Source organism: Hetaerina americana, unplaced genomic scaffold, assembly GCF_022747635.1.
Source record: "Hetaerina americana unplaced genomic scaffold, ioHetAmer1.1.p SCAF_2, whole genome shotgun sequence".
NCBI lineage: Eukaryota > Metazoa > Arthropoda > Insecta > Odonata > Calopterygidae > Hetaerina > Hetaerina americana.
The window spans coordinates 29,489,345-29,510,120 of record NW_027286763.1 but is presented as its reverse complement, the minus strand read 5'-3'; the positions used below and the strand labels follow the sequence as shown (position 1 = coordinate 29,510,120).

The window sequence follows — 20,776 nt, the reverse complement described above, 5'->3', positions numbered from 1 at the left end:
GTATACGCTAAGAAGATATTTCAAAATTAACTTCAATCTTCTGTGGTTTCATACTTCAGAGATTTATTTCCTTAATCATTTCCTCCGCCATTTCATGATGTGCCTTTTTATCAGTTTTTCCCATGTGCTAAGGACTGTTTAAATAGTGTTCTCCAAATATTTGGTGTTTTAATGCCTGGCAAATTTTATCAGTTCAGACATATATGTATATATATATATATACTCATTTATATAGAAACAGATATAAGGAAAAGGGATAGGAACACACATAAAAGACGAACACAATAAAGGTGGGGAAGGCGGAATCGAACGGATCACAAGTCAAGTGGTTAAGAGCATCCGCCCGGCAAGTGGAAAGATCCGGTGTTCGAATCCCGGTCAAGGAAATATTTTTACTCTTGTGATCCGTTCGATTCCGCCTTCCCCACCTTTATTGTGTTCGTCCTTTATGTGTGTTCCTATCCCTTTTCCTTATATCTGTTTCTATATAAATGAGTATTTATTCGCCGTTTGGCGGGATTTCGTGTTTGAATATATATATATATATATATATATATATATATATATATATATATATATATATATATATATATATATATATATATATATATATATATATATAGAAACAGATATAAGGAAAAGGGATAGGAACACATATAAAGGACGAACACAATAGAGGTGGGGAAGGCGGAATCGAACGGATCACAAGAGTAAAAATATTTCCTCAACCGGGACTCGAACACCGGATCTTTCCACTTGCCGGGCGGATGCTCTTAACCACTTGAGCTATCGAGGATAGTCAATTTACCCTGAGATCCGTGGGTCTAATATGCCGCCAAGCGCCCCGATTCTTTCAGCCAAGAGATGGCGTCAGGGGGCCGTTTCACCCACCAAAGGAGAAATAGACAATACACAAGGAAAGGAAAGGACAGTGGGTTAGAATTCATACAACATCATACAGGAAAGGAACAGTGCGTTTCGTGGCACGCATAGCCAGAAGAAAGAGATGAGCCACATTGGCCAAATACACATTCAAACACGAAATCCCGCCAAACGGCGAATAAATACTCATATATACAGAAACAGATATAAGGAAAAGGGATAGGAACACATATAAAGGACGAACACAATAGAGGTGGGGAAGGCGGAATCGAACGGATCACAAGAGTAAAAATATTTCCTCAACCGGGACTCGAACACCGGATCTTTCCACTTGCCGGGCGGATGCTCTTAACCACTTGAGCTATCGAGGATAGTCAATTTACCCTGAGATCCGTGGGTCTAATATGTCGCCAAGCGCCCCGATTCTTTCAGCCAAGAGATGGCGTCAGGGGGCAGTTTCACCCACCAAAGGAGAAATAGACAATACACAAGGAAAGGAAAGGACAGTGGGTTAGAATTCATACAACATCATACAGGAAAGATATATATATATATTTCATTTATGTTTCATTTCATTTTATGTTTTATTATATGTCTATTTCTCCTTTGGTGGGTGAAACGGCCCCCTGACGCCATCTCTTGGCTGAAAGAATCGGGGCGCTTGGCGACATATTAGACCCACGGATCTCAGGGTAAATTGACTATCCTCGATAGCTCAAGTGGTTAAGAGCATCCGCCCGACAAGTGGAAAGATCCGGTGTTCGAGTCCCGGTTGAGGAAATATTTTTACTCTTGTGATCCGTTCGATTCCGCCTTCCCCACCTCTATTGTGTTCGTCCTTTATATGTGTTCCTATCCCTTTTCCTTATATCTGTTTCTGTATATATGAGTATTTATTCGCCGTTTGGCGGGATTTCGTGTTTGAATGTGTATATATATATATATATTTATATATATATATATATATATATATATATATATATATATATATATATATATATATATATATATATAATTCTCTTATCATTTCCTAATTTCATATTTGAAGATTTGAAGGTATTTTAACTCTTTACTCTAAAAAATTCCACAGTAATTGATTTTAGCAAAGCATTCATCAAGATGCGTTTCTCAATATTAGTTTTTAATTATGAAATAACTAGTGCAGAAAAGAGATTTATAGAAATGTAATCAATAGCAAAATTATACTATTGAAAAAATTGGTTTAAGTCGGTGTTCGAGGAATTTGGAGTCGTAACTTGGCGCTTTAATTATCGGTCGTAGTACAAATGCTGGGGGGGGAAGACTTTTTAGTATCACTGAGTCGTCATTTTAAGGAATCATTGAAGATTAAAACATATGAGATTTCCCATTGAAATATCAGACCCTAAGAGCTGGAATCTAGAAGATAAGTGAATGGAAAGAATTTGCAAAATGCCTTTTTTTCTATGCCATTTGAAGCTCCTTCAAACGCGTCAGCGTTATTCATCTACCTACTCCCGGAATTAACCTGGAAAGTGGGTCAGGGAAACAATGAGCCAAAATGACCGGCCAACTATCCTGAGCCTTCCTTTTCTCCAGTCGTCTTATTTGCCTACAGCCACTTGTCTCCTTTCCCCCTCTTCCACTCCATAAGAGGCTGGATGCCTTGAGCAATATCATAGGAGGGAGTTACGTACCTTTGTAGGTTAGTGAAACTAGGGAAAAAGAGAAGAATAAATAGAATTCATCACTTGAGTTGTCACATAAATATGCATGACGAGAAAGGCCGCAATTTTAATAGATTCCTAAGGTTGTTAGATCCTATTTTGAGTTTTATCTTGAGTATAATTGTGTTTCATTTAAAATAAGTCATTATACAATCTTCATCTGAAATTAACCTGCAGTTGAGCCGAAAGTCTAATGGTCTATTCATAAGTTTCTAAGTATTATTTACTCGATAACGATATATTGAAGTAAAAGTAGTGAGTTTATAGTTAACTGCAAATTGGTGGCAGTTGTTTGATTTTGTTCTGTGGTTATATCTGCTATATTTTTTGTTGTAATTTTACCACTTCATTGGTAAGAAATTTAGTTTGGGCCTGTATCACTACATATTTCTTAGAAACTGTGGCTTATAAAATTGCTTCTTTTTCTTTGCCTTTCAATGGTCAATTCAAATGTTGACGGTATTAAAAAAATCTGCCTACAGATGGAATTCCTCAGACTCGCTGCTTTCTCTATTCTCTTTTTTGACTTCATCGTACATTTGAAGGGGATTGTTGTCTCTGTTTTATAGTGCGAGATGTATTTCTCTAGCATTTGTGTTATTAATTGTTGATTATGATTGAATTGATCCTGTCTTTTACCTAGGTCTTATTTCTGTCGTATTAATTCGCTGCTAAAATGAACCTACCTTATCGCTAAAAGCTACTGACAGTGTTTGAAGACCTGATAAAACCCGAACGGACGACTCTGCGTATTGGCGCCTAGGTAAGTCAAGGGTTTCCACAGATCCCGTCATCGGCTTCAAGCACATATTTTCCTATTATTGCTTGAACGTATTTCTATATGCTATTAAAAAGTGCAGACAGACTCTCCGACTGCAAGCCGACTGATACGTTCCCAGTCCATTGCGCAATGTTGCAAATGCACATGCATCAATAGTATAGGCGAGGTACCTTCCTGATTTGTCAAAAATTAAGGATAAATGTCACTGAAATATTTCAAAACTTCCCGATTAATTTTAAAAACTGATATAGTCAGTTGACCATGAGAAAGAGAGGGCAAATTTGACTGCTTATGCAAATTTATTCTGAAGAAAAAAATCCATTTTCACGCCTGTTGCACGTAACGTCACCGGAAAGCGAAAGCATAGGAGGTGGAAGGCAATAGACGCATAGCTGGTTTTTATTAGTGCATCGTAGGGACAAATATTCCAAATGATGCTTTCAGCAATACAGCCTTTGTTATCTTTAAAAATTGTATGTAAAGCCCCCGATACTTTCTAATATAAGATCAAATTATACTCCGTTGTCAAACTCAATCTACATAAAAAGGTAAGCATGCCGTTTGGCATACTTGCGGAGCACGAATACCATTAGTATTTGCTATCGAATCTCGTATATTTGCGTAAAATTTAAGTGATAACGTGGTTACAGCTGAGAAGCTCTCTCTTTGAGAGAGGAAATGTTCATCAATGGAAAAAATGGCTTCATTCCGATTTGTAACCGTATTTGTTGGGTTGCATAGAAAGTAGAAAAAAAGACGCACTAAACTAATTTTGTGCGATTAATTTTCGCAATAATATATTACTCTACTATAAATCTTTCTCTTTAAATAACTGTCAATAACATGATGACTGTCATTAATTAGTTATCTTTAATTGCGTTATAGAATGCATCACCAGTTAATATCCATCCACATTAATTTGAAGGAAATGCAATGTCATTCAACCAAATTATCACGCATAAATCGTCCTCCTAATGTCTTTCATATTTACTGTGTATGACGTGTCATACGGCATAGTTTATTTTAGCGTAAATTACTGATCAACTTACAGTATTTTTGAAAAATATTTTTCTCCTTAGTATGTTTTTCACTAATTCCCCTTAGAATCATAGATGGTTTTATTTAATATCTGGAATTCATTATTAAATACAAATATATTTATTTATAATTTATTGATATCTTACTTTGCTCTACAGCTTTCTGTGAATTTCAGGTGTTTCATAAGGGGCACTGAAAAGTAATAGCATCCATCTCCGACCGTCGACTATTTCAGCATACTGCTTTTTCAATCCATTCTCCAACACGCTGTGGTGTAAATATCTAGGTAAACGCTGAGCCAATAAATTAGCAAAGACAAAGCTTCTCCGCTGCATGTCTCGGTATTTTCTCTTGGCTTAATTCTTGAGGAATGGAATATCTCTTAAGTAAGTCGCTACCTAAGGAATCAACGAGTTTACATGCATACAATAGTTTCAGACATCATCCTGTCCCACAATGGGTGTCGGCCCCCATACCAATGCAAACTGGAACGAAACTAGCTCCCAGTTGCGTGAAGAGTGAATTCAGAGTGTGAATAATGGTTGGAAAGGGGCAGCAGTGAAGGGGGAATGAGGAAACAAATGAGAGCGATGAAAGCGAAATCCTCACATTCAGCTCCTTGCAAACGGCATACTGCCTACTGCGTACAGCAACGCCACTTCGGTCGGAGCGAGAAGTAGAAGTGGCGCGCCAGCGGATGAGGAGTGTGGAGGGAGGGAGCGAGTGAATGTGGAGGGTTTGGCAGAGGAGGTGGTAAGTGGGAGAGGGGCGCGGGGAAAAGAGGAGAGTTGATGCTTTAAAAACTTTAAATCTCGTGGCGCTCTTTTCGCGTCGCAAAATTCGTTTTTCCTCGAGAGAGAAATGCATGATCGATTCGGGAAAGGGCGACCACCACTCCGCCATTGCTCCGTGCTTGTCTTTCCACTTCCTGGGGAGTCGGCGGTTCCAGTCTCCGCGTCCTTATTCTGAAAAAAATATTATCGATTTTCCTCGCAACTCCGATTAAATAGGAATTTTCACCCCACTACAATTGGTTCCAGTTTTTCCATTTGCATGGAACCTTAATTCGGCATTTGAATGTGGTATTAACGTAAACATCTCACATCTTACCTGCGAAAAAGAATTAAATTACAAACGCAAGGTGTTCATTCACTCAAGAAAAAGTTCTTTTATTTAAGGTTTAGCTAGAGGTAAAGGACTCGGTTATCATGCTTATGCTATTATTTTTAATATCACTCAAATTCCGACAGTTTTATAGGCTATTCCATAGCATTTATGAGAGAATAATCTAGCCGGAAGACTTGCTCAGATCAGTGTTAGCCACAGTTCCATAAGAGGTAAATGACTGCGGAACAATAAATTTGATTTCGCTCGCAGATAAAGTGGTTTCAAGAATCATCAAAAAGAGGATGCAAATGATTACCTAGGGAATGATCAGTTCGGGTTCAGTAAGGGGAGAGTCACACGTGATACTATTGCAGTAATGAGATCACTAATCGACAGGAATACAGAATACCATGGCAATGAATTTGCCTGTTTGGTAGATTTCGAAAAGGCATTTAATAGTAGTGATAATGTGAATTGAGAAAAACTAATTAATGCATAACAGAAAATCGGAATAGATTGGAGGGACAGTAGGCAATGCAAAACTTGTAGAAGCCTCAGTCTGCTCAGGTGCGAGTGGTGGACGGAGAGTCCGGATAAGAAGTGTTAGAAAGAGGAGTAAGGCAAGATTTCCAGTTTTACCTCTGCTGTTCATCGTACGAGTACTCGTGTATGTGAGTACGAGTACTCGTATATGAGGCGGAAATGACTAAAGAAGCATGGGAAGAATTGTAAATACGAATGAAAGTCGAAGGAGAGTTCTTAAAATCAGGTTTGCTGATGATCACGCTTTGGTTTGTCAGGCAGCGAAGGGTTTTCAAGCATTGCTGAATGAATTTGAAATCCAGTGCGATAGATATGGGATGAAAATAAATGTAAATCGGACAAAGTTTATGTAGTTTTCCAAAGAGAGGAAGGCCAAGTTAAATGTTATAATAAGAAGCTTGCTAAATGTGAAGGGGGGAAGGGACGGGGAAGGTGAAGTGGACAGAATAAAAACAAATCAGATGTGCTAGGTACGGTGGGGTGGAGAGGAGATTGTTTAAGAGAGAAAACATAAGGGGACAGAAAATATGGACAAAAAGCGTATTGATTGGCAATGGAGTGTCGAAGACGGTGATAGAAGGAAGAATGTTAGGCAAACGAGGAAGGCGCAGAAATAGGACAGGGATGTTGGACGGGATGAAGGGAGGAAGAAAGTACTCAGAGATGAAGAGGGACCTGATGCAGAGTAGGATGCTGGATTTTGTGTTTTGTTAGGAGTAACAAAATATTTATTTGGCTGTTGTGCCCATCCAAAAACCTACCTTAACCTGTAGATTACCGAAAATATATACATAGGAGTACACACACTCGGGTGCGATTCCCTCGGGTACGCTCGGGAGGAAGGATGTTCTTCGGGGAAGAAGAAGGACTTGTTGTGGAGTAGGACTTTGGGTTGTGTTTTTTTTTAGGAGAGACCAGATAATTATTTGTTATTTGTGTCCACCCAAAAATAAACCTTCACCGGTAGATTACCTATAATAATTACAGGAGGAAATTTATGGTATCATAATAAAAAAATATTGCATATTTGAAGATAGAGAAGTTATTAACTATTTAAGGGTAGCAACTTTTCATCATACCAAGAGTGAAGCGCATCATGGGATAAATATAAATGAATCGATATACTGAGATAATTCTTTTGAAGGATTAACTAAAAAAACCGGTACACATTGCGTGCCGAAAGAAAATGAAAATGCTAATGTTGCTGTGGAACTGTATTTATAAATATTTCTGATTTATTACTTAAGTCTTTATTATCTTTTCTAGTGATAGAGTTCGAAGGATAAAGCGATGAAGTGAAGGTAGGAGGACAGAACCGTAGAACCCGTATGATTTCACCTGCATTGCATTGTAAATGTTGCAAGCATGTCATAAAAATAATAATAATGTTTGAAAGAATCAATGATTATAATGCTGAAATTATTAATAAGTCCTATGTTTTCCGTATTTCAGAGTAATTAAATTTTTAGTAACTGCCACGATATTACTGTAAAAATGTATCCACTATTTTAAGACAACGTGATTTCCCGATAAACTGCTTAGTGCTCTCGTGTCTATAAATCGTACGAATAAGGTTTTCTAACAACAATTAGGTGTTTCATACGGTATATTTTTCGAATATAACCTCAGTAGCCATAATTCTTAAGTTCCTGCTTGCCAAAGAAAAACTCTTCTCTTCCTTCTTCTTCACCGCTCAATGGAGCTTCGCCCTTCTATTTCGTTCTTCTTCAGATTTCACTTAACAAATTTTATGTATATTCTACAAAAGTACCCATTACATTTCAAACATTTCCATTAATCTTGTCATTTTTGAACTTTCTTCATCAATTCATTTTATGCCTTTAAAATGTATAACTTTTGTGTAATGGAAGTGGATTTTCCATTTTGAAATCGCACCAAGGTGGGTGTTGATTACTGTCATTAATTACCTTATTACCAATGCCTAGTCCCCTAAATCATCTCACCTTATCGCGCACTTTTATTCCAGGCTGAAGCCCCTACCATATAAAATTTAGCATTTCCTCATTATATAAGTTAACAAGTACCAATGAAGCGGATCAATTTTTCTCACTCCCAGTTCTACCACTGCCTGTTCCGTTCTTCCCTCCAACGCCTTGTCTATGTTATTATAATTGTATTCTATAACCCTTTCTTTTTAAGTTCTCATTACTTCAATGATTTCTAGTGCTGCTCTTCCAATCGAAAAACCAAAATGATCTTTGTTGGCGCTGTTTTTCAACCTGATATTTGTGATGCCTAGTGCCTCCTTCCTTTGGTATATATCAAAATAAGCTTCAGACCCAATGATCTTCGCACAAATACCCTTTAATATTTCCAATCCGCTCTCCATGTCCATTTCGAAAATATAACCATTTAATTTGAAAAATATCTTGCATTCATTTGTGCCTCAAACGTTTAGCAAGAAATTTTTCAGAAATAAGATTTTTCCGGGATATTATCTATTTTTTCTTCCTAGTTCGACTTTATTTCTCGTAGCTCTTTAATATCTAGCTACTTATTTTGTATTCTGCGGCAAAAGGTATACACTTGCTGTTCCACTAAAGCTCATCTCTCAGTCAATGACTTTCCTGGGAACTCAGTAAATATCCCCATGTTTAATAGGTAAAGGTAGATCTCACTTCAAAATATGCCTAACCTCATGCTAAAAACGCCATGAGTTCGGGGAGACGGACCCTTTGTCTCTGCGGTTTTCCAAGAAAATCTGATTCTCTAAAAAGCTCATATTTAACGTGAAGCTGATCGTTAGAGGCGTCACATTCGGTCCTCCTCCATGTAGCCCTGCTCTCTATCAATTTGACTATCACAGCCTCTGTTTTGTGCAATATTTTATGCGGTGGAATTATGTCAATATTTTCCTCTAACTAATAGTTCGAAAGAGGATAAATACATTAGAATTGCTCAGTTAATATTATTTGCGCAGGGTAGCTTCCTAATGACAAACTGCTTTCGTTGGGTTTTCAACCCAACTAAAGCAGAAAGCTCAGCTTATAGATTGAATACAAATGAAAAAAGATAATGGTAAACCTGGAGACCAGAAGGAAAGATATGAAGAGGATATCCAATCGGGGAACCAATTCGTTGGTTCAGCGAAAGGAATTAAATGTAAGGGGTCGTTTACAGTTAGATATTTTCTTGTATTAAATATAAATATGGGCTCTAAGTGTAAACTATTACTTTTCCATTTTGATGGCTATATCTGCCCAGCAAAAATGTTGCATGAATATTTATATTTTACCAATAGTAAGATAAAATAGCAAAAAGTATTTAAAAATATTTCTTTCCTCTCCGGATGAAAATTTAAAATTAATTACCAGGTAATGGAAAGTGATACTACAGTATGGAGTTTTTATCGCAAAAATATACAGAGATCAAAAGCGAACTTCTTCAAAGAGCATGTTCTCATTGATTTCAGTTTTATACACTCTCATTGTAAGTACTCACCGTTGTTACAGTTAGTCTAACATACATTGTGATCATTATTTTAGCGGTATTAAAATTAATTGATCAGCCCTAGTGTTAGTGTGATATCGCCAATTTATTCCTTAATATATCCTTCACTAATTTAAAATAATGATAGTTTATTTTTTATTAATTAAGAGAATTGATCGATGGTAGCTATGATTTCAAGCGAAATTCAACCGGAGTAAAATGTTTTTTTCGCGTTAATGGAACACAAAGTTACAAAGAATAATCAAAAAATTTATGAGTAAGCAGTATTTTCAATGACAAAAGTCCTACCAACCCACTTCATCTACCAAAATAATCAATTGAATTTCTGCTTCTGCATCAGGCGTCATCTTTAAGTGAATATATTTCTCGCTCAGCATTCCGTTTTCGTTTGCCCAAAACACTAATTTGCGGGAAGTTTTATTTTGAAAACTGTGATGTACAGTTGTGTCCCATCTGCTAACTTTGAGGGAGAATGTGAGGTTTATCATAACGCACGCCATTATTTTGTGAGTTTTGCATAAATGTTCGTGGCCAGGCCAAGAAATCAGTCAGGTTTCTCAAGGTTTCCCCTTTCGATGATTCTATTCCTATTCTTTGATTTCAAAATGCGTAACCCATATCTTCCCCTTCCCTTGATTTTCTCCCTTTTTCTCGGAAGTCATTTGGAATGAAATAATCCACCTGAGCGTGCGATTAGGGAGCGGCAGAATTTTGTGTGATTCGTGGAAATCTCACTCGTGTCCAATAAATCTCTTTTCAGGGAAACTGTGGGGGGCGTTATCGTGTATCACGCATGGTTTTCCCGCTGTCAGCGTATATTGCTCCGCGCGCAGGTGGGGAGGATTTCTAGCTAGCGGTGAGACATTCTTTCCACCAGTTGGCACTACTGTCGCGGTAGGAACTTTTAGCCTGGTGTGAGATACAGTCCACATGTTGAGTTGGCAGTGATTTGGTCGAATCCCTTAATCCGACGCGCCTTTTGCATTCGGAGCACCCCGTAGTGCCTCCGGGTGGGCAGATACCTTTGTTCTGTCGGCACAAAGATCATTTCTGACCCGGAGCAATATTTCCTCTTTAACTCACATCCACAGAAGCGCTCCATATGACCGTTTCGGTGAAGGAAGGCAGAGAGGAGTTATTTGCTTTCACCTTACCCTCTCCGTCCTCTCGTCCATCCCGAGCGCATTTCTCCCTCGCTCGATCTTCTATTGTCTTCACAACTGAAGGGTCCAGAGCCCGCCCCTTCACCACCACCATTTCTCACTCTTGCTACTCATTTTTCCGCATTACACCTCGTCATTCCTTTCATGCCGCCCCCTGCCCTCCTAAGTCCACCCACCAACACCGGTCCCATTCTCGCGTTTTCTCCTCCCACTCATCAATCATTTTAAGTCCGATAGTTGTGACTCCTCGCAGACTATTCCCAACACAATCTCGACGCTTGGCTTTCTCCCTGAGTCGTCTTTCAGCACGATAAATTCCAAAGTAATCGTCTCTATTTGAAAATGATACAGGAAGCCTAAAATTAAGTGTGAATACTTTCCCTTTTTACCATTTTTCATACGATCTTTGTAAAATAAAATATTTTTTCACCTACTAAATTGCTATGTTTGAGGTGAATCGGCCTCCAAAGAGTAGAAAGGAACATACTCGCCAGCTGATTGAAATGTTGACGTTTCGATTCTCTCGCATGTGTCTCACCCTCCGCCTCGGGGTTGGCAGTTTGAGTAGTTATTATTGGTTATTATGCCAATAATCTAACTTTAAAGTGGAAATTTTGGATTTGATAGGAATAATTACTTTCCTTAGATGATTTTATTTTAAGTTATCTCAAAAATCAATAGGATTACTCAAAAGTTTCCGACGCCGTTGATAAAAATTTTTAGCTTTACTTAAATAGTTATTGAGTACGTAAAGAGGAAGTTCCATCTCTTCAGCATATTGTTTTAATGCAGCCATTATAATGGATTGTTATGGTGGATCATTGAACAATTCGTTATTTTCAGGCATACCGAATCTGGCGGATTTTCTCTGGACTTTATCTAAATATTTTTGCCAAAGACTTGCTTATTCTCTTCCTATCTCAAGTGGCTCCCAGCCTAAATCCCTTAAGAGACCTGTCACACTTGTGTTCTTATTATAACAATTTGTAACAAATATGGCAGATTTTCTCTAGACTTAATCTAATTTCTTTTGCCAAAATTTCTCCAAGGATCCCAAATACTTGCAGCATATTCCTAATGAGGTCCTACTAGAGAAAAATAACACTATTTTTAACTTTCTCATTATATTTCCCCACCACCCGTTTAATGAAGCCGGGTTTATTCAAAGTGGATCCGCATACTGTCCTGATATGCAGTCCCTATGAAAGTCGTGTTGTTAGAACTACCCGCAAATACTTAACTTGATTTGCCGTAGTTAGCACTTAACCTTCTAATACATAGTTTATGTCCAGTTCACACTTTCTTTCTTCCAAAATTTCAAAACTGCGCACTTGTCTATATTAAGCGTTAATCCCCATTCCTTGCACCAATCCGAGATTATTTCTCAGTCTCAACAGAGTAGCTCGCGATCTAATTGGCTCCTCGTTTCCCTGTATACCACCGTATCCTCAGCAAATAATCCCAGATCGCTACTAACGTGTTAGTTTAAGTATTAATGCATATTAAGAATAGAAGGGGCCCTATATCCCTTCCCTGGGGAACGCTCAATGTAACATCTACATCTGTTGAGCAAAACACATCGATGACTACTATTTGTTTTCGATTTTACAAGAAGTCTCCAATCCAATTTATTATTATCTCATTGATACCGTAGCATTTAAGTTTGGGTAACAATTTACTGTATTGAACTTCATGGAAGGTTTTTTTGAAATCTAGGGATAATGCATCGACTTGTGTGTTGTTTTCTCCCAATCAAAGTATATTGTGAATGAAAAGACCTAATTGTGTTTCACAAGATCTGCTCCCCGTAAATCCATGCTGGTTGTTCCTTAGTATTTTCCTACTATCAAGAAATCTCATATTGTTACTGACAATAATGTTTTCTAATATTTTTCAAGAAATCAATTTTTAAGAATTGGGTCGGTAGTCTGTAATTAGGTGGTTTGTCCATATCGCCGCTATTATAGATGGGAGTTATATGGACTAGCTTCCAGCGGCAGGGTAACGGGGTAATATCTTCTGCTAATTCCTTTAATATTCTAGCAGGTATTCATTCCTCACCAGGCGCTTTGTTTGCTATGATACTACGAAGCAAATGTTCTATTCCCTTCTTGGTCAGTGTTATATCGCTCATGTGTCCCCCAGGTGAATGTGGAAGATCGTTTGGTGCGTTTGTGCCTTTATTGTTACTGCCCTGGAAAAACTTGCACAAAATATTTGCCTCTTAACGCTGTCTGTAATAATTTCTCCATTTTCCTTCTTCAAAGAATGTACAGTCAATTCAGTACCAGTGTTCATCTGTTCTTATATTTTTGGATCTGATAGGTGTAACCTGATCTGAAATAACCAAAAGCGCAGGATTCTACCTTATTTATCCAAATATATGACCTGCGCTCTTGCCTAACAAGTACGCTAATAAATAATGACTCTGTCTGATTCTTTTAATTAAATGAAGTCCCCACCGACTTTTATTCCTACCTCCAGTTTACCCGATGCCTTTCTTATATAAGACAGTGACAATGGAAATACTTATATCATTCCTCTTCCTGCTATCTTACCATCTAATTTACTGCATCAAACACCCTTCTTGAAAAAGAAAATGCTGACAGATCCCTCCCTAAGTTAATTTCTATTAGTGATCTCATTACTGCAATGGCATCACGCATAGCCCTTCCCTTCTTGAACCCTATTTGATTGTCCACCAAGCAGTTATTTAAAACCTCTCCTCTAAATCCCTTCATTGATGAACTTGAGTACCACTTTGGCTGCGCCTGAAATCAAACTTATTCTTCTGTAGTCTTCTCATATGACTGCCTTTCCCTGTTTTTTGGAATATGAACTGGCACTCATCTCCCTAAATCTTCCGGCCGAATTCTTTAATTCTCACTAATTAATTCTTCCTCATTAATCTTAAGCATCAGTTCATAAAAAATCTTCCTCAACCGTTTTCCTAAAGCTGTAAATAGGTTTGTTGGAAATCTATTAAAGCCCATGCCTCAATTTGATATCAGTTCCTTTAATGCACTTTCCATCTCGCAATCTCGCAAAGTATTTTTTCGTTCCTCTCTAGTATTTTTTCGTTCAATTAGTGATTTCTTTGCCTCATCTGCAATGGTCTGCACGGGTTTTTCCTTCTCTCTTTATGTATGCCGGGTCATCGTTTCGTAAAATGGAAGCTTTTCACCCTTTTTTCGTGAACTCGGAATGTCCTCGCACTGCGTCCATTTATCACACTTCCTTTACCCCCTTATTTTCCGCAGCAATTTAATATTTATCATTTTTTTCTTCTCTCTACCTGATTCTGTCCTTATATTCTTCAAATATTTCTCCTCGTCTAACTTTCTTATTATCTTAAATCATGGTTTTCTTGTTCTGTTTGTAATTATCGTTCCTATCTTTCGCTTATGGATTTCAATATCCTTCTCCTAATGTTCCCATTTTTCTTCAATTATACCAGCCTTTCTGTCCTCACTTATTTTCTTTATTTCCATCTGGTACTACTTTCTCTTGATTCAGACGAATACTTTGACAATCTATTTCCGCAACCGTCCTCTCTGTTTTATCGTCTTGGACGTGGCACTTATTTTATACTAACTTATGATCTAATTCTCCATATGTTTTCGGATTTTAATTCCTATCTATTTTTAAAATATATTTATTTATGTTCAATTATTTATTTAATTATAACTATTTCATATCCGTGCCTGTAAAAGCGTTTTATTATTTTTTTCTTGATTGGTTTAGCATTGTCTCCGGTAGAGCTTTATTGCTTTCTCCTTACGGTTATTCCTTGTTCCTAAACCATGGCTCCCTATCTCACTGTCATCTTTTCCTTCGCGTTCTGATCCCCAATAATTATCACGTTTCCTTCCAGGACCACTCGCAATTATTTTCTCTAATTGGTCATATACACTGTCGACTTCTTCCTTCTCATAATTGCTCGTTATCCTGTAGCCCTGAATAACGACCGAATTCATTGGTTCAGCTTTTACTTCTACTATGAATATTCTATGACTCGCTTATTTTATGCTTACTACACTCTTTTCTACCTTTTTGTTTAATATCATTGCCAACCATCGCGGGCTCTCCTTCCCTCTGTAACTATCGCCAACTCAATCGCCGCTATACTTCCATATCACCTCACACAGATATAAAATAACTATAATTCCTCTTTCTCTATCCATCCCAATTTCCCATTTTGCTTTACATTATATAAATTCTCTGTTCTAATCGTCGTGCTAACATTTCAATCCCCTCTCAGTGTAGATCCTCTCGTGCTTTTTAATTTCGTGGAAGCCTCGCCACTCCCTTTACCGAAAACGGCGCAGCGAGCTAAGTCCCGCAGTTACAGGGGATCATTTCTATATTTGTTTCAATCGTTCTTGCTTGGGATAAATAATTGAAGTAATATGCGGTTGCCTTCGAAGTAGTTTAATTAACGTGGCACTATCAAGCAATGGCCGCCGCATAGGTGTAATGCGCGTTTGCAGTCGCCTCACTGGGGGAGAGACGCTACTCGCACTACCTTTCATGTCTCCTACAATTTCGATAATCTGGTATGTGTGATACTAAAATAAGTAATTATCATTTCCTTTCACCAGCTAAGCTTTAGGTGTCATCCAAATGAACAAGCCCACGTACCACGTCATATTTGTAGTGCACGGGAATAGGTATCGTAAATCTTATATGATCAGCGAATGGCCTTATTCATTCTCAGCATATTCTTAACTTATAGCCTTTGAGTAAAATTATATCATCAACTCATAGTTAACTAGTTCGTAAATGGCTAGAAAAAAATGTTATAAAATGTCATACATCAGGTGATAAATATTCTCGCTTTTACTGTTAATACGAGGGTCATCCGGAAAGTAGTACCCGTTCGTGCCGCATGAAGTGCTGACGACGCGAGTAGCCGCTGGACGAGGTCAGATAGCTTCAAAGGCTTGTCTGCCTTCTCTGAGCCAAGTTGCGTGACGCTAGCATTGCCTGTGTTGTTTCTGTGATTGTTTACAATGTTTAAAAAAATTGAGAACGCCGCCAGTTGTGAAGTGAGGGCAGTGATTAAATTCCTCAATGCAAGAAACGTTCGCCCATGTGATATTCATCGCCAATTAAAGGAGGTGTATGGAGACAATGTAATGGACGAGTCGTCTGTTCGGCGGTGGTGTCGCAACTTCAACATGGGGAGGGGGAACACACACGACGATGAGCGTTCGGGAAGACCGTCTGTCATTACAGACCAACTGGTGAGCTCAGTTGACGAATTCGTGAGGAACGATCGGCGCGTCACAATTGATGACATCTGTGAGCATTTTCCCAATGTTTCTCGAACAATTGTTCATGAAATTGTTAAACACCATCTGCATTATGCAAAAATTTGTGCAAGATGGGTCCCTCGCGTATCTCAATGAGCTGGCGGCGAAGGACTATGCAGCAGGAATACAGAAACTTGTCACACGTTATGACAAATGCCTTAATTTGCTTGGAGATTATGTTGAGAAGTAGTTTAAAGTATCCTCTTTCAAATAAAATTTTTTATGTATGTTAATATTTACTTTTGTGTCTTTATTTCACGAACGGGTACTACTTTCCGGATGACCCTCTAATATTCCTGCCATATTGAATGGCTGTTTTTCCATATTTACATAGATGTGGAAGCAATCATTTAAATGGTAGAGATTTTTTAACAGGACCTCTATATATGTAAACACATTCTCTACTTCATGCGTATGGATATTACGTATGCGTAGTGAACATGCGTATACATACCTACAGGGTTCGTCCGGAAAATAAGTGTACTGAGCTCAGGAAAAAAAATTTATTACACTTTTACATATCTTAAGCTAATATTCCTCAAAATAGGACCCTTGTGAGTCGATACACTTGTTCCAGCGGCGTTCCCATTCCTGGAACGCTCCCGCGAAGGCATCATCGGGAACCTCTCGAAGACACGTCGTCACGGCCTCTTTGACCGCGTCCAAAGTCCCGTATCGCGTTCCTTTCAAACTCCTCTTTATCTTCGGGAACAGAAAGAAGTCCGGGCTGTAGGGTGGGTGCGGCAGCGTTGCCACGCCGTGCTTGGCCAAGAAGTCCGACACGACAAGCGCGGTGTGAGACGGCGCATTGTCGTGATGCAGCCGCCAGATGTTTTTGATCGCTGGCCGGACGCGGGCGACTCGTTTTCGAAGCCTGTCGAGCACTTGGACGTAAAATGCAGCATTTAGAGTTTGTCGTTCAGGTACAAATTCGTAGTGGACGACTCCCCTTTTGTCAAAAAAGACAATGAGCATCGCCTTGATCCGAGATTTGCTCATGCGAGCTTTCTTTTGACGGGGTGATGATGGGGTGTGCCACTCCGCACTTTGTCTCTTCGACTCCGGGTCGTACTCAAAGATCCACGTCTCGTCACCCGAAACAACGTTCTCTAAAAAATGTGGATCATTTTTGCAGTGATCCGCAAGTTGTGTCGCGATTTCCAAACTATTGAGTCTTTGATCATCACTGAGCACTTTCGGCACCAACTTTGCACAAATTTTTCGCATCTGTAATTGCTCCCTAATAATCTCGTGCACTATTGTTTTTGGCGCATACACTGCTCTGCTATCATCCGAACACTAAGACGACGATCAGAGTTCAGTACATCGCGAACTTTTCGCACATTTTCGTCGGTGAGTGTCGTTGATGGGCGTCCAGGCCGTGGTTTGTCTTCGACCTCTTCTCTGCCCTCCACGAACATCTTGTGCCACCGAAAGATCATGTTTCTGGGCATGGCTGACTCCCTGTAAGCCTGGTTAATCATACCCACAGTTTCGGTAGACGATTTCCCAAGCTTTACCGCAAATTTGATGGAATAACGCTGCTCCAAAAACTTCGACATCGCGTTCCGTGACGTGGGTCGAGCGTGGAGGTTCGCGTTAACAGAGCTCCTCACTACACCACAGCTCAGAGCCAACTGCCTTTTTCAGCGTCGCTTGCCAACATACGCCCCTCCAATCGCAGCCCGTCAGAGCGGTGCTGGGCGCGCCTGGAGCGGCGGGAAAAAATCAGTACACTTATTTTCCGGACGAACCCTGTATATAATGTATATGCGTATTGTATTTTACACGTAAATTAATTGTAATCAAATATTTCTCAATATTTGTTTGTATTCCAATAGGACCTTCCGTTTGAGATACATAAAATAGTTCTGCCTTTCATAATTTAGAAAGATTTCAAAAATTTTTCAATTGGAACTTTCTAAATTTAAAAATAAATGGGTTTTTATTCATCCGTACATTTATTTTTCGTGGGATACAGCTGCAGTAAATCCTATTGCATCAACTCCTGTACTCCGATAAACCGCGTCAGAAAGATGCATTTTTAAAAATAGCATTGTTCTTGGCAACTTAATGGTTCAGTTCATTTTATCGAGGGCTATCTGTTGTATAGATAACACATATATTCTCTCTTTCTTTTTAGAAAAATAAAAAAATTGCAATCTTGATATTTTTATTTTGTTGAAAATACTATCATATGATCCATTTAAGAATGAAAAGTCAACGAACTCAAATCTCCACTAGTCCTTGAAGAATTTTTAATCACGCTTAAGTTTGAGAAATCTTTAGCTAGCAAGCTTCTAGCTTGACTCGCCTCTTTTCGGTCTAATCGTCGTTTTTAGACAAAATTCGCACAATGGGGAATTTTCTTGAATTCTCAGTGTCGGTTCTCCGAAATTTAAACTTAGCCCTCGCCCTCTCTCTCTCGCCAGTTTGTTGAGCCCACGAATTGTTCTCACCTCGTCTAATTCGTTTAAAGGCCTCGGGCGCTGTCATCGCCATCGCGTTCGCTTCCCGCCTGTTCCCGCTCCGCAATTGCCTCCCACTAACACCTTGCCTGTCGCCACGTCTCGTCCCCATCGCTCCTCCATCTCGGTTGTTACTCCCACCACCTCCAAACCACCCTGATCCGTCTCCCATAACTCTCACCCCACATTCCCCGTCTCTTACTTTCTTTTAAGTGACTTTTGCTACACCCGGAATTTACAATCTTCTTTTTGCCCTTTGAAAAAATAATAGCCCTCTCGTAGTAGCTCCACACTGCTTGCAGAATCCTTTTGAGAGAATAGCAATAGTAACACCGCTCTCGTCAAGACCACGAATACTGTCCGCCCTCAACTTGAAGCCAATTGTGCTAATATGAAAACTGTAAAGCAATAATAGGATAAGGTAGCAATGGATAATGTCTTTCTGCCCAATATTTAATTTGGTGTCGAATATAATATACGTATGGTTTTTAAAAAGAGATAGTTGCAAGACCTTTTGTTTTACGTACATGCGCATATAGTAGACCCGCATGCACATAGAGTAGACCCGAGTATTAAGTACAGTTTTTACTCCGAGCTGAATTATTTATCATATTTTTCTTTTAATATTCATTAAATTTTCACTAAAAATTTTATTACACCTTTTTTCTAAACCATCTTGGCATATGAGTTTCAGTGTTGACACAGGAGGCCCTTAATTACGATGGTAGGGAATATTAAAAGGAAATATTATGGGAAATGTAGTACCGGAAAGACCGACTAGAGGAATCTTATTTTCCTTCAAAGACGGTCTAAATCACCACAGTAGGAAATATGATGTATTGAAATTATAATCGCCTATCAAAAATAAAGCAACGAAATCGAAACACTCGAGTCTGCAAGATTTGCTTTGCACCCACGAGGGTTGTCCTTTTCCTTCTCCATCTGGACTACTATATATGACGATGTGCGTAGAAAATCAAAAAACTTTCCTACTAAAACGCAAGCATTATTATATATGTATGCAAACCCAATTTTGTATGTATGTATATTTTTTCTATATATATATATATATATATATATATATATATATATATATATATACTCATTTTATATAGGAACAGATATAAGGAAAAGGGATAGGAACACACATAAAGGTCTTGGAAATATTTTTACTCTCGTGATCTGCTTGATTCCGCCTTCCCCACCTCTCCTGTGTTCGTCCTTTGTGTGTTCCTATCCCTTTTCCTTATATCAGTTCCTATATAAAATGAGTATTTGTTCGCGTTTGGCGGGATTTCGTGTTTGAATGTGTGTGTGTGTATGTATATATATATATATATATATATATATATATATATATATATATATATATATATATGTATGTATACTGGGTATTATGCTTCAGAAAAGGCTGTTTTCAGTGTTATACATTAAGAATTCATGATGGTGTTCGGAAAAGAATTCCACAGTGTTTTATAACGGGCTTTTTTATTCGAACATTATCAATATTGGTGCTTTTATTGCAATATAAATTAATTAGGTAATCAGGCAAATCTATATTTTCACGGTGGCTTCCGGAAGCCATATGGTGAAAAATGAATTGAGATAGATAAGGTTTTTAAATCTTTATGTGTACAGTTGAAAATTTGCTCAGGTTTAGTCATTAAATTCTCCAGGTGTAAAAATTCTGAACTATTGATACAGCCTTCTTATCTGCTCGGCAAATAACTTAATCAGCGCGTTTTATGCAGTTTAATGTTGGTGGAATAATTACTTTGTTATAACTATTTACATAATATATGTTTATTTAAGGTGACAATCCGATGATCATCTTAAATAAGGTACCTCTTTTAAATCAGCGTATCCTCCTTGAACTTTTAACACCATAGAAGTGCTTTAAAGTTGTTACATGAAATATCATTTGCAAATTCCCCTAGATACTTATTTTGAATATTCAATCCTAAAAAAGTTTTATAATTTCTAGTGGAACCCTAATGTATATGCACCAATACTTTCTAATAATCCTTAACTTTTAACAGTATTTGCTTTGCCCCTTAAAAGCATTGCAAAATTTGACATAAAGCATCTCTCACTGGTTGAGTGATAGATAGCTACCACTAAAAAGCGTGTATAAAAAAAGAAAATGTTACCCCCTCTCACTTCTACCCTTCCCTCTTGATTTAAGCCAGATATTGGATTAATTCTGAACGCTGTTTATTCAACGGGAAGTAAAATTTTCTTAAAAAAGTTTGGTTCGGTTGGGGCTTCAGCTTGGCTGCGCAGTTCTTCCCGGCCTCTCTTG

The 20,776-nt window shown here is 38.3% G+C and overlaps 1 non-coding gene across 1 annotated transcript; it reads left to right on the top strand.

Moving 5' to 3' along the window:
• The first annotated feature begins 1,586 nt into the window (after window positions 1–1,586).
• TRNAV-GAC (transfer RNA valine (anticodon GAC)) lies at window positions 1,587–1,662 on the top strand. Its single transcript has one exon. It is a non-coding gene; the product is annotated as a tRNA-Val (tRNA).
• The last annotated feature ends 19,114 nt before the right edge of the window (window positions 1,663–20,776 follow it).